Source organism: Mobula hypostoma, chromosome 6, assembly GCF_963921235.1.
Source record: "Mobula hypostoma chromosome 6, sMobHyp1.1, whole genome shotgun sequence".
In the NCBI taxonomy this organism is placed as follows: domain Eukaryota; kingdom Metazoa; phylum Chordata; class Chondrichthyes; order Myliobatiformes; family Myliobatidae; genus Mobula; species Mobula hypostoma.
In genome coordinates, this window is record NC_086102.1 from 162901995 (window position 1) to 162916965 (window position 14971).

Here is a 14971-nt window from a genome sequence, read left to right on the forward strand (position 1 = left end):
ATGGAGGCAGTGGCTGTGCTTGGTGTTCGAAATGGTGTCTTTTTTTTAACCAATCTTCATCAGAGATGATGTTGCTGCCAGTTAGTTGACTGAGATTATCGCGGACATTATGGATGCACTAGAATCTGACGAAGTAGAGGTATTAAAGATTCAAAGATTCAAAGATTCAAAAAACTTGATTGTCACTCTAACCGTACATCAGCTCTGCAGGGCAGAATGAGACAGCGTTTCCCAGGAGCAGTGCAATCATAACATAACAAACGCAACACTAAATAATAAACGTAACAATAAATAGTAAAACACAACAGCCACATGTCAGTTAAAATCAAGTTATAAGTGTCCAGTGCAAGTTAAAAGTGTCCAAAAGCAGAGTCAGGTAGAGCAGCTATTTAGCAGTCTGACTGCCTGTGGGAGGAAGCTGTTTAGTAGCCTCGTGGTTTTAGTTTTGATGCTGCTGTAACGTTTGCCTGATGGCAGAAGAACAAACAGTTCATGGAGAGGGGTCTTTAATGATGTACCGTGTCTTCTGGAGGCGTCGACTCTGAAAGAGATCTTGGACAGAAGGTAGGGAGACCCCAATAACCTTCTCTGCTCCCCTAACCACCCTCTGCAAGGCTTTTTTGTCGACAGCACTGCAGCTGGAGTACCAGGTTGTGATGCAAAAGGTCAGCACACTCTCAACCACGCCTCTGTAGAATGTAGTTAAGATGTCAGTGGGGAGTGATGCTTGTTTAAGCTTCCTCAGAAAATGCAATCTCTGCTGGGCCTGTTTCACAATCCCAGTGGTGTTCCTGGACCAGGTGATTTTGTCCGTGATCTGCACCCCAAGGAACTTGATGTTTTCCACTCTCTCCACGGTGGAGCCGCAGGGTTCGTTGCACTTGAAGAAGACACGTCACCTGGTCCAGGTGGAATGAATCCTCAGTTGCTGAGGGAAAAAAGAGATTCAAATTGCAGAGGTCATGGTTATAATCTTCCATGTTTTGGGAGTGGTGCCTGAGGAATGGACAATCACAAATGTCAAGAGTATTCGAGAGTGGGTGTGGGTGTAAACCAATTATGATAGAGCAGTCAATTTAACATACTGTGGTGGCAAAAGTTCTAGAAACAATAATCAGGAACAGAGCTGGGGGTCACTTGGCCAGAAGAGGTTGATTTAATAAAGCTGCTGTACATTTGTTGAATATAGATTATGTCTAACTAATTTGATGGATATTTTGATGAAACAATGGAAAAGATAGATGAGAGAAGTATAGTTGTAAGGTTTATATGAACTTACAAAAAAATTTGGTAAAGTACCTCATTATAGGCATGATAAGAATCCATGGAATAAAAAGGTTATGGAAACATGGATTGAAAATTGGCCAAATAGGAGGAAAAGATTGTAATAGTGAAAGTCTATTTTTCACTCGTCAGGGAAGGCATTGGAGTTCACCATGGATTTGTGCGTGACTCCAGTTCTTAATATGTATTACAGACCCAAACTTGGATGAATAGTGCAAAATTTACAATTTTTTTAATGGCACAATACTAGGAGGTGTGGTCAACTATAAGGAAGAGAGTTTAGAAAAACTTCATGGAGATATGGACAGGCCAATGGAATGGGTGGATGGGTGGCATATTAAATTTAATGTTAATAGGTGAGAAACGTTGCATTTTGGTAGGAAGAATGAGAGGAAGTAAAGTATATTCTCAAAGAGATACAAAATCCAATATTCTCAGGGTATATATGTAGCTTGAAAAAGTTATTTTATAAATAGAAACATGGACTACAACAACGAGGAAGTCTTGGTGAAAAGTTATGGGATACTAATATGGCAACAGCAGGAGTACATGTGCGGGATATAAAATGGCGATTAGCAAAGGAACAAAAAGTACCACATAGAAGAACTTTTTTATGTGACAGATGGTGGGAGTTCAGAAAGCACAGCCAGGGATTTAGAAAAGGCGTTTAGAAAGCAGATATTCAAAAAGGAGTTAGACAAGCATCTGAAAGGACAACAATTGAAGAGTTACAGAAAGATGATGTCAGAGTGAAATTTGCTGCATTATTCTTAGATAAAGTTGGTACAGACTCAGTGGGCTGAATGACTTCTTTTCCACTTAAGTCACTCTGGGATTTAAGATATTAAGCATATTTTCCTCCACCAGTCCTCATCCAGTAATCCAATATTTAAACGTCTTCATTTTTGAGAAGTGAATTCATGCATGTTAGTGCACAACATTCCAAATGGACTGTATACTGTGTCTGAGCACTTCGATTATTAATAGTGATGGTCAGAGTGGTAAGTGATTGCATTTCCCCAGGTGTTCTTCCATCCGTTTACCAAAGTTCCTGGTACACTTAAGTCAACAGTTTCACTAAACTGAAATAAAAAACGGTAAGTATTTAAGGGCAATACAGAATTTACTTTGCATGGAACAATAAAATGGGCCACTATTTCCACTCCAAGAATCAGGAGGAAGTGTCTGTGAACTAGTAATCCAATTAATTTCACACAGTTATAATGTAAATGTATGAAATTAATTGGATTCCTTTTGTTGTGGAGACTTTGAAACAAAATTGGCACAGAAGTTATGAAAGCAGCTTCACACTGAAATAGAGCTGTTTATTATCTTCCACTTGGTCTGCAAAGGGAAATATATACTGTTAGGGCATATTCTGGAGTTAAGATACAGAAAATGTTAATTTCACCTGCAACCAATCTTTAGATTTCAATGTGGATTGAAGATTGGCGTCAAGACACAGCTCAGAGTAACTAGACCTCAGATGCCTGCATATGCATGAATGCAGCCTAGAGTCAGTGGAGGCTAACATTAATTTTGGGTGTCTGGACTGTGGGTGCGAAGAAGGAGGTGTGTGAAAACTATATGTAATTCAAAGGAAGCATTGTAGATACATTGTAACAATAGAATTGTCCTACTGTTACCTTTGATCTTTAGCATATAAAAATGCCACGTAATGTTGGGTTGGGAGGCTTCTTCTTCCAAGAGTGTCTGAATATGATGCCTTCTGCTCAATTTTGTTAAACAAAACGCTTCTATATCCACTAGCTTCAGTGTCTCACCGGTGACATTGTTCATGTCACAGCATATAATTGACAATTTGTATCAAATGTTGCCATCTGTACTGCATAATCTTACTACTTTCTGAAACTTTTTGTGAATTGAACTAAATTAAAGCACATGAGCTGGAGAACACCTCTTTCACAAATCACTGCATTGAGAATGATGCTCTGTCTTTAGTCATTATGTCAATGCGTAGTCCATAACTTTGGTAGAAAGACAGGAAAATTTGTCATTTTACAGAAGTAAGTGGAAGCTTTTATCTCCATTACTGGTATGGGGACAGCTCATTGCAATAATGCTGGCCTCAGCCTTATATCTCTGAGCACAGTATGCCAATGATGACACAACAGATTCAGCTATTGACTGCTGTGATGGGGCTCTAAAAAATTGTGCCTCTTGGAGATTGCTCCTCGTGCAAGGGGGCTTTTTTATTAATTTTTTTTTGATGGAGCCACCTGGAAGTGGTTAAATACATGGCCCAGCCTGCAGATTTGCTTTGTGCAATCAGGTGTTAGTGCAAGTACTCTTTATTTACAGCAATTAAACCTCCAGCATTCTCTTCTCAAGGCAGACAATTAACGGAGCTCTGATATTCCTTCTAATTGCTCTTGTTGAGGAGGTTGGTGGGATGCCAATGATCTGATAGGATAGAGGATTATCATTTTTTAGCCTACTGCCTCAAAAAATCATTTGTAATATCCCTTGTGTAATTAGCAAAGACTCGTGATTAATTGTCCTGTAAAATTTTCCTCTCTGTTGCTTTTATTTCCCAGCAAGAAGTATTAATTAATGTTAACTCCTTTTGTTTCCACCATTCTAATTTTCAACATCCCAGCAAAAATAAATTATGCTTGTGGCATATCAGCCGTCTAATTTAGGATTCAGAGAATAAATCTTTGTTTTATTGAAAAATTAATATTTGTGATAAACTGAAATTAGAGTTATCTTCAAAAAATACTTCTGTCGCTTGAGGACTTGAAGGATGCTGCCTTGGTTAATATCTTTTCAGGGAATCGTTGATGCTGAAGTTAGCATTCCCTTTGAGTGGCAGGTATTGTAATATCTGGGTATTCTTGAGCATCTCTATCGTTCTGACTCCCCGCCTCACTTATCACTCCTGTTCATGTCTAATTAGCTCTCGGCCTGCACCTCCTTCATCCCCTTCTCCCAGCCTCACAACACCAGCAGATGCATTCGCTTTCTTCCCTGTATTGATATCTACTAAACTCTAGGATAGAATTTGGATTGTCATATTCAACTCAACGCCATTTATAACGATAGAACCATAGAAACAATACAACAAAACCATTAGGTGAACGTGTGGCAAAGTACAGAAAGTCAAAACCCTGTTTCTGAGTTGCTAATTGCAAAGACATTGCTTTTTGCGAAGCATGGGAACTACGAAAGCTTCAGCTTTTGAGCCTGTAATGAGCTTGTGCTGTGATACTATAAAGAACCTAGAGTGGGGGTGCCAAGGCCTTGGAACAGGCGGCCCTGCGTAATTCTGGTGCTGAGCGGGCAGATGGTCTGCTCCCTTGTCAGTTGCACATACAGCCAACTGGCACATGCAATCACTACATTTTTCCTGCGGGTCCAAACACTATATTTCTCCCATGTTGTTTTGTAAGGAAGGCATGTAGTGTGAAAGTTGATTCAAAAACATTGCAAATCCAATGTGGAGTTGCTCTTCATTATAGCATTTACATGCTGCAGGTGGATTAAAAATATCCACAGGGAATCTGATCCCTTTTAAATAACATAGTACATTTGATATACTGATTTTGTGATCATCCCCGTGAATATTATCAATTAACACCAAACAACATTGCAATGAGGTAGTAATAGAATCAGATCTATTATAAAGTACAACAATAAAAACAATGCATATTTCTTATCTGAGTTTAACATGGCAAATTGCCCCGATTTTCAAGTCGGATAAAAATGGTAAGGAAGGGGACACACTATCCAATGATCCAGTAATTGAGTGCATAGGCAGAGTCAGTATTTGTTCAATTATGTACTTAGACCCAGTATGTATACACACTAACAAACTGGTCTGTGAACCAAATGTGCTCCTAGTAATTCAAACCTTCACATCAACTTGGACTATTGTTCTTAGAAAGGATAATCTTTCACCATCATTGCAGTTAGGGAGAATAGTTTGAGAGTGCATAAAAATAATTAAAAAATAATTCAGTGATATTGGCCAGTCTGTACAGTCAAGCATTCACAAAACTTGATGCATGATCAAAATATCTGACCTGCCTAGAGGAGATAGTATTCGCCATGAGTTAGGAGTTGAATGGTAAATAACACAAAATGGACAAAGACTGTCTCATCTGATGTTAAATCTGATAACACAGTTGTGTAATGTTATGATAGGATAACTTTTTTTCTGTTTGGACAGTGTGGAGAAATTACTCCAGTAAGGAATTCAGTGCCTTCTATCGTTGATCACACACATATATTCAGGGTGTGGAAGAACTTTGGGCTCTGGTTGACCATATGGTCAATTTCAGTTTCTCCATTCTGGAGCTGAATTTGTACTTAGCTGCTTGCACTGCTTGTATGGTAGTGACTGCCTTTTCAAACATGTTTTGAAAATTCTATTCCATTTACTTCAAGTCTTACTATTTTTTTGATTTGTAGGATTTCAGCTGGAATCGGATGTTGCTGTTAGTTCCCAGTATAGTTTAGCAGATGAGTTTAATGTTCAAATTTTGTAAAATATCATTGCTTTTACAATGTGAAATTGAAATTGGCACATATGCTCCAAACACTTTTTTCTGTGGGAGTAGCATTTAATCAATTTAACATTGAAATAGTTCATTTGTCACTTACTGAATTACAGATGTGACAAGGGCTGTGACCCTCCCTTCTCAAAGCACCTTAAACAGTTTTATTTATGACTACGACAATCTTTGAGTCAATACGTTATGTGTATTTTGTTTTCCCTGTATCGTTTTGTAGCTCTTTTCTGATGACCATGATGACCATGTCCCTTACCTCAAAGTCAGATGTCCATTTGCTCCTTAAGTAGTGACTACATTCTGATTTTTGAGATGACAGGATGATTTGAATGATCTCATTCCTGATCATTGGTGAGTCCAGTGCTGCTGTTGGTCAGACCACAAAGAATTTTCAAGGGGTCAGATTTGGGAAACATTGAACCACAAATATTTATGTGAATTCTAGTATGTTAGTATTTAAGTTGATCTATTCCACATTGGAAAGTCAGTAAGTTAGCTTTTATTGTAACAACAGCATCATGTTATCATAGATCTGACACTCTTTACACTCAAAATTTGACTATTGATTAATTGCAAATTTCAAAACTAAGATTCTAGACTTTTGGTAAACAGAAGTATTAAGAAGAACTAAAGAACCAAGGTGAATTGTTGGAGTCAAAGTCTAGATCAGCTTTGATCTAATGGAATAGCAGACTATGCCTGAGGGCTGAGATGACCTAATGCTCTTCCTAAGACATTACACGAGTGCCTTCTTCTCCCAGAAATCGAGACGTGCTGAAGAATTCTGAAAGCAGGACTGTAAACTAATTAATTCGAATTGTTGATAGGAAATGGCTGTGTGAGTTTACAAGGTGTCAGCAACTCTGTAAAGTGCTCCAAATGGCGTGTGTTTCTAACAGCCTCTGACAACCAAGTCCAACTCTTGGCCTTCACGTGTGGCTTAGCTAGTAGGCCCGTGGATCTGTTTCTACTGACAAGCGAAAGGGCAAAGGTGGACCACTAGTGCTTCAAAACCAGTTGCTTCGGGCAGGTGGAGCTCGTCAGCCCACCTAGGAGAAGGAAAACTCTGATTTTAAACCTCTGCTGCCTTGCAGTCATACCCACCCATTGGAAAGGTTTTGCGAGTAAACCCCGAGGAAGAAATCCAGAGCTGATGTAGTTTACATCTTCAATCTGGCAACCTCTGCGATGACACTGGTGCCAAGTTGTATCGGTGCTTGTCCTTCCCTTGGACTACATCAGTGACGTGGAGAGGGGGAACTGTTGCATGGGCAACAGCCAGTTTTTCAAATCTTCCCGCCCAGGCTTGCGCCCTGGACAGTACACAGTCCACCAGAGACGCAAAGCCATGATCCCCTGGGATCTACAGCTGCCTACTATTAGCAACTCACAGAACTTGACCATTAAACTGATCATCAGATGGTTGGTATGATTGAGTTCGTGTCTATTGGTGACACCAGATATTCAACATTTCCATTGTCTATTTTTCCATTTATCCCTTAATTAGCATAAGAGTTATCAGCAAAAAATCAGCTTAAAAATAAATGTCTCAGGCAGCACTTCAGTTGAATTACTTTCAAACAACTAAGAAACTGACAATAAGAACTTCTTGGACATGGTGACGATGATCAAAAAGCAATTGTTGCTGTGTCTTTAAGATGGCAATGATCTGTAATACTTCAGGAGTTTTACTGCACTTGATATTATTGGTGATATCAAAGAGTTTTTAATCATCCCTTGGAGGTCTTGCTCTCCACATAAACTTCTATGAATTAGTCAATGACAGAATATTAAAATTTGTTTACAGTACAAAATCAGGGAATTGGGCAGCTGGCAGGAAGTGTATAAAGACTACAGGGGAGCCTGACTACAGTTATAATGTATGGATGTGCAGCTAATGTACAGTAGGTCAGTTGCATTAAATCTCAAACTGTGGAATTTGTGAAAATGATATGCTTTTCTATTTGTGCTCTCTTTCTTGTCCATTGTAAGTTTGTTGGGTAATCTGCAGAAGCCCTGGAAGTAAAGGCAATGTCTTGCTTTTCTCCCTTATTTGGGGGGGGGGGCAAGACTCTCATAAAACTATAAGATCATCAGATATCGAAGCAGAATTAGGCCATTTAGCCCATCAAGACGGCTTCGCTATTTCATCGTGGCTAATCCATTTTCCCACTCAGCCCCAATTTCCTGCTTTCCCTCTGTATCCTTCCATGCCCTAATCAAGAATATATCAACCTTTGGCTTAAATATACCCAATGACATGGTCTCCACAGCCACCTGTGGCAATAAATTCCACAGATTCTCCAAATCCCTCCTCACCTCCATTCTAAAAGAACACCCCCCTATTCCGTGGCTGTGTCCTCTTGTCTTATATTCACCCACCATCGGAAACAACCTCTCCACATCTACTCTATTGAGGCCTTTCAACATTCGATAGGTTACAATGAAATCATCCCTTATTCTTCTGAATTCCAGTGAGTACAGGCCCAGAGCCAGCACATGCTCTTCATATGACAAACCTTTCAATCCCACAATCATTTTAGTGAACCTCCTTTGAACCCTCTCCAATGTCAGGTAAGGAGCCCCAAACTGCTCACAATACGCCAAGTGAGGCCTCACCAGTGCTGTATAAAGCTTCAGCATTAAATCCTTGCTTTTATATTCTGGTCCTCTTGAAATGAATGCTAATGTCGCATTTACCTTCCACACCACCAAGTCAAACTGCAAATTAACCCCTAGAGAATCCTGCACAAGAACTCCCAAGTCCCTTTGCACCTAAGATTTTTGTTCTTTCTCTCAAGTTACAAAATAGTCTACCCTTATATTTCTTCTACCAATGTGCTTGGCCATACACTTCCCGACACTGCATTTCATCTGCTACTTCTTTGCCCATTCTCCTAATCTGTCTAAGTCCATCTGTATCCTTTCTACTTCCTCAAAACCACCTGTCCTTCCACCTATCTTTGTATTGTCTGCAAACTTTGCCGCAAACTTTGCCACAAACCTATCAATTCCATCATCTAAGCCATTGAGATGTAATGTAAAAAAGACGCGGTCCCAAAACGGACCCCTGTGGAACACCATAGTCATTGGCAGCCAGTCAGAAAAGGCTCCCTTTATTACCACTCTTTGCCTCCTGCCAATCAGTCACTGCTTTATCCATGCTAGAATCTTTCCTGTAATAGCATGCACTTTTAAATTGTTAAGCAGCCTCATGTGTGCCACTTTGTCAAAAGCCTTTTGAAAATCCATTGTCTATCCTGCTTGTTATTTTTTCAAAGAATTCCAACAGATTTGTCAGGCAAGATTTCCCCTTGAGAAAACTATGCTGACTGGGGCCCACTGTATCACGTGCCTCCAAGTACCCCAAAACCACATACTTAACAATCGACTCCAACATCTTCCCAACCATTGAAATCAGACTAACTGACCTATAATTTCTTTTCTCCTGCCTCTCCCTTCTTGAAGAGTGGAGTAACATTTGCAATTTTCTATTCTTCCAGAACTGTGCCAGAGTCAATTGATTCCTGAAAGATCATTATTAATACCTCCACAATCTCTTCAGCTACCACTTTCAGAACCTTGGAGTGTACACCATCTGGTCCAGGTGATTATCTACCTTCAGACCTCTCAGTTTCACAAGAACCTTCTCCCTAGTAATGGCAACTACACACACTTCTGCCCCCTGATACTCTCGAAATTCCAGCATTCTGCTATGATCTTCCACAGTGAAGACTGATGCAAAATACTTTTTCAGTTCATCTACCATTTCCTTGCCCCCATTACTACCTCTCCAGCATCATTTTCCAGCACTGAATATCTACTCTCACCTGTCTTTTACACTTTATGTATATGAAGAAACTTTTGGTATCTTCTTTAATATTATTGGCTAGCTTACTTTTATATTCTATCTGTACCTTCTTAATGACTTTTTTCGTTGTCTGTTGGTTTTTAAAAGCTTCCCAATTCTCCAACTTCCCACTCTATTATATGCCCTCTCTTTGGCTTTTATGTTGGTTTTGACTTCTCTTGTTAGCCATAGTTGTGTCATCTTGCCTTTAGAATACTTCTTCCTCTTCCTCATTGCTGCTCTACCATCATCCCTGCCAGTGTTCTTTTCCAGTCAATTCTGGCCAATCCTCTCTCATGCCACTGTAATTCCCTTTACTCCACTGTAATACTGTTACATCTGACTTTAGCATCTCCTTTCTCAATTTTCAGGGTGAATTGAATCATATGATCACTTTTTCCTAAGGGTTCCTATACCTTAAGCTCTGTAATCAATTCAGTTTCATTGCACAACGTCCAATCCAGAATAGCTGATCCCCTAGTGGGCTCAACCACAAGCTGCTCTAAAAAGCCAACTTGTAGAAATTCCCCCTTTTGGGATTTTCTCAATCTACCAACTTGATTTTTGCAATATACCTGCATATTGAAATCCCCCATGACAATTGTAACATTGCACTTTTGGCATACACTTTCAATCTTCCATTATAATTGGTAGAGCACATCCTCACTACTGTTTGGAGGTTTCTATATAACGCCCATCAGGGTCTTTTTACCCTTGCAGTTGCTTAGCTCTACCCACAGCTATCCAACACATTCTGACCTAACAAGACCTCTTTCTAATGATTTGATTTCATTTTTACCAACAGTGCTTCACCGCCTCCTCTGCCTACCTGCCTCTTCTTTTGATTCAATGTGTATCCTTGGACATTAAGCTCCCAGCCATAATCTTTATTCAGCCAGGATTCTGTGATACATGTTATACATAGCGATCTGTATCTGTGTGAGATCTGTTCATCTACCTTATTCCATATACTGTGCATATTCAAATATAGAACCTTCAGTTCCGTATTCACCCTTTTCAATTTTGTCCGCCTTTTACATTGCAACTCATTCTGTTGACTGCAATTTTGTCCTATCATCAGCCTCTCCTGGCTAGCAAGTCTCACTACAGACAGCCTCTGTTTGTAACCCAACTACCTCATCCACAGCACTACCACTCCAGTTCCCATCCCCTGCCAAATTTATTTAAAACCTCCCGAACAACTCTAGCAAACCTGCCTACAAGGGTATTGATCTCCCTCTGGTTCGGGTGTAAGTCGCCCCTGTTGAACACATTGTACTCAATGTTCCATAAATCCATACCCCTGCCCTCTGCACCAGTTCCTCAGTCATGCAGTCCCCTGCCAGATCATCCTATTCTTACCCTCACTGGTGTGTGGCATGGGCAGGAATCCACAGATTACTATCCTGCAGGTCCTGTTTTTCAGCTTTCTATCTAGCTCCTTAAAAATCTCTCACCTTTTCTACCTATGTACCAAGATGTACCAAGACTTCTGGCTGCTCACCTTTAAAAAGCCATGAACCCAGTCCGAGACACCTCTGACCCTGGTACCTGGGAGGCAACATACATTCCGGGTGGTAGTATCGTGCCCACGGAATCTCATCTCTGTTCCTCTGACTGTGGAATCTCCTATCACCACTGCAGTTCTCTTCACCTCTTTTCTCTTCTGAACCATAGCACCAGATTCAATGCCAGAGACCTAGTCGCCGTGGTTCCCTTTGGTAGGTCATCTAGAATTATGGTGACTGGAATGTTGACTATAGAAACGTATACCCAATGTACAGTACGTTGGACCCATAGAAATAGTAAAATATTGTATCTTGAGGAAAATGCCAAGGTTGAGAAAATACAGTTAAAAGTGAGCTTTAGAATATATAGAAATATATTTATTGAAGTATCGAAAACCAAAGGACAGGCACGTTTGAAACCTGGTCACTAGATCAACGACAAGGGAACATAAACTTTGGGGTTAAACCTGGAAGCATGATGAGGGAGGTTAGAATCATTTGTTTGTGTGGAGTTATTGCTATGTGAAATATTAAAACTGAGTCAACTATGACATTAGCATGTCTGGAGAAGTTCCATACTAAAGACAATGAAGAAAAGAAGGGCATCCAAAAGGATTTGAAAAGTTCTATCTGTGCTAATGCTTCAATGGAGACAAAGGCTGTGCCAATTTTTTCTTCATTTTCATTTATTAGAGTGAAAGCTCTGATAGGCCCAAAAGGTCAAAACCTATAGGGGAGGAATTTTCAAGGTGGATAGGAATTGATTTAAGGAGGCTGTACTCTACTGTGAGCTGTTAGAAGAATTGATGTGAAGCTTAATTTGGCTTCCTGAAATGGGGTTAAAGAGAACCTATGAACTGTCAACACATTAGTCCGCACAATGGATAGATTTCTTTCTTTCTTTCTTTTTAATTCTTTTTACTAATTTTCCAAAATTATAAACAGAATAACAATATTGATACAGAGAGATTGGAATAATCTTATTGTTGATAAGCATGTACAAAAAAGATTTCAAATAATACAGGTATAATAGACTTCCAAACTCTTAATATAATTAATCATAGAGAAAAAATAAATAAGAAGAAAAAAATGCAAAGAGAAACCCCAAAAAAACAAAAAAAAATGAAACTAAATACTAAACCCGAAAGAAAAGCAAACGGAAGGATAGATTTCTAATGGCAAAACAATTCATGCTGTTACTACATATGCCACCATTTTCATTGTATGCTTCAGCATTGTGAACGTTACCTTTCTGAAATGTCATGGACTTTTTAAAATGAGCTTGAAAAATATAAAATCACCAAGGCCTCTTCCCTTCATCTATGTTAAAAATAGTTGGTTGTTCCAATAGGTGTTCTTCTGAGGGCTAATTATTGGTAAATTTCGATTAACTGTGCCATGGCAGCATCAGTACAGATCTACTACATGACCAACAGCTGCAGATGTACGTTGCGTCATCTTGAAGTCAGCAGAATTGAAAATTCTGCACTCGCTTTGTATGGGTAGACGTTTACGATCTTTCTGGCATTGATTCAAATAATTGAAGATTCCAGTCCTGATGTATTCATCTCAGCCGGAGGCCCCATAGGTTTGTGGCAGTAGAGTCTCCCAGTATTTCTTTGTTGACGCACTGGTTGTTAAGTAATCTTCACTCCTGATCTGCAGCCCTCAACTCAGGAATCTTTTGAAGTATACCTACTTGAAGTGAGTAGGTTTCTGGTTGTCTGTCAACAGATCCCCATTTTTATTATACTGTAATAGTCACTGGGCAAGTTTTCTGTGAGTGGAGCTCACATGAGAGGAAGCATTACGTTATTTACTAAGGTTTAAAAAGCTATAATGTTCTCTAAGTGTAAATAAAGACTTTGGACCATGGGTCTCAGCCCTTGTTTGTTCACCACTCACCACTTGCATTAAAATGCTGAGCACTCCAAAGGTAGAAGGGTGAAGGAGAAGAACTGGAGTGAAAAGAAGCTTCAGAAAGATCTGAGATCTGGATAAAGGCACCTTTTAAATCTCATCTATGTTTCATTAGCTCAGGATCTTCTCTCCAGGAGAGAGTGCATCTTCACTGGTAAAATGGGATCAGAAGTCTATGTCTTCCCTCAAGATCAGAACTCCTCAATATCCCTGCAACCTGTGAACCAATACTTGAAGTGGCTCTCTTGTCCAGTTTTGTTCCCTCAGTCAACGCTAGGAAAAAAGTTTAGTTGTTCCAATGTGTGTTTTCCTGAAGGCTAGCATCAGCACAAACCTTCTGCATTATCAACAACTGCAGGTGTGAATTGTGCAAAATGACAACTCTGGTTGTATTGAGAAGGCGTTACAACTCTATTACTGGTAAATGGGGAATTTATCTTGGAGACTGAGGGCTAATGTAAGCTAAGGGTAGTAACTAGTGAACTGATGGGTATATAAATGTGCATAAAATATAAAGCTGAAGCAACACACACAAATGCTGGAGGAGCTCAGGAGGTCAGGTAGCATCTGTGGAAATGAAGACACAGTCAACATCTTGGGCTGAAATGTTGCCTTACCTGTTGAGTTCCTCCAGCATTTTGTGTGTGTTGCTTTGGATTTCCAGCATCTGCAGACGTTCTTGTGTTTCTATGAAGTTGAAGGAGGCCAATCAGCCCCTCAAGTCTGTTCTTCCCTTTAATGAGATTAAAAATGGTCTGACAATGTAGCCGATGCGAGAGAAGACATTGGAACAGAGGTCTGATATTACAGTCGGGCCTCCTTATCCGCAAGGGATTGGTTCCGAGACCCCCCGCGGATAACAAAAACCATGGATGCTCAAGTCCCTTATTTAACCGGTCTCAGTGCGGGTGGACTTTAGGACCCAGGGCAGCACAGGACCCGCTGCCCTCAGTGTTTCTGTTCCGTTGACTTATAATACCTAATATAATGCAAGTGCTATGTAAGTAGTTGTTATAGTGTGTTGTTTAGGGAATAATGATAAGAAAAAAAGTCTGTACATGTTCAGTACAGACGCAACCATCGTAGCTCTTCTGGGAATGCTGATACCGATTCTCCCGTGATCTTTAAGTTCTTGAGGCTGTAATGCTTTACGTAGCCAGCTAGCCATCCATCCCTAGCGCTAACATTTCCACGAATTTCAGCTTCTTTCTGCTTTATTGTACGAATGCTCCATCCGTTCTTATCGACCTTACGGCTCACTTCAGAATGTGACATGCCACTTCTCAAAAGATCTAGTATTTCTAATTTCTCGGCGAGAGAGAGCACTTTACCTTTGAGGAATTGCTTTGACCACGTAATTGCTTTGACCACTTTACCTTTGAGGAATTGCTTTGACCACGTAATTGTTTTTTAGGAGCCATTTTTTCACAGAAACAAAGTAGCGAATGAATGAGATGCGAGGCGAACAATGCTCGAACAACGAGTGCCAGAGAGAGAACTTCCGGGTTTTCCCGATTCGCGGTTGGTTGAATTCGTGCATGCAGAACTCGTGGACAAGGAGGGCCGACTGTACTTTTAAAATAGTGGAACAAGCCTTGTTCATCTGAGGGATACATTACATAGATTTTATGCTGTAACCCTGGTGGTCAGTACTGCTCACCTTTGGGCAATGCCTTTGTATCATTAAACTTGTGGAGGGCTCAAGAATAAGTAAGAAGAGGACAAAAGGATGCAACAGTGGAGCGTTAAGTTAGTGAGCAAAGATCTGGCAGATAGAGTTTAACAGGGAAAAATAGGAAATTGTCAACTTCTGTCAAGGAAGGTAAAGAAAAGGTAAAGAAGAATATTTTTTAAGTAGTGTGAGTCTGCAGAGC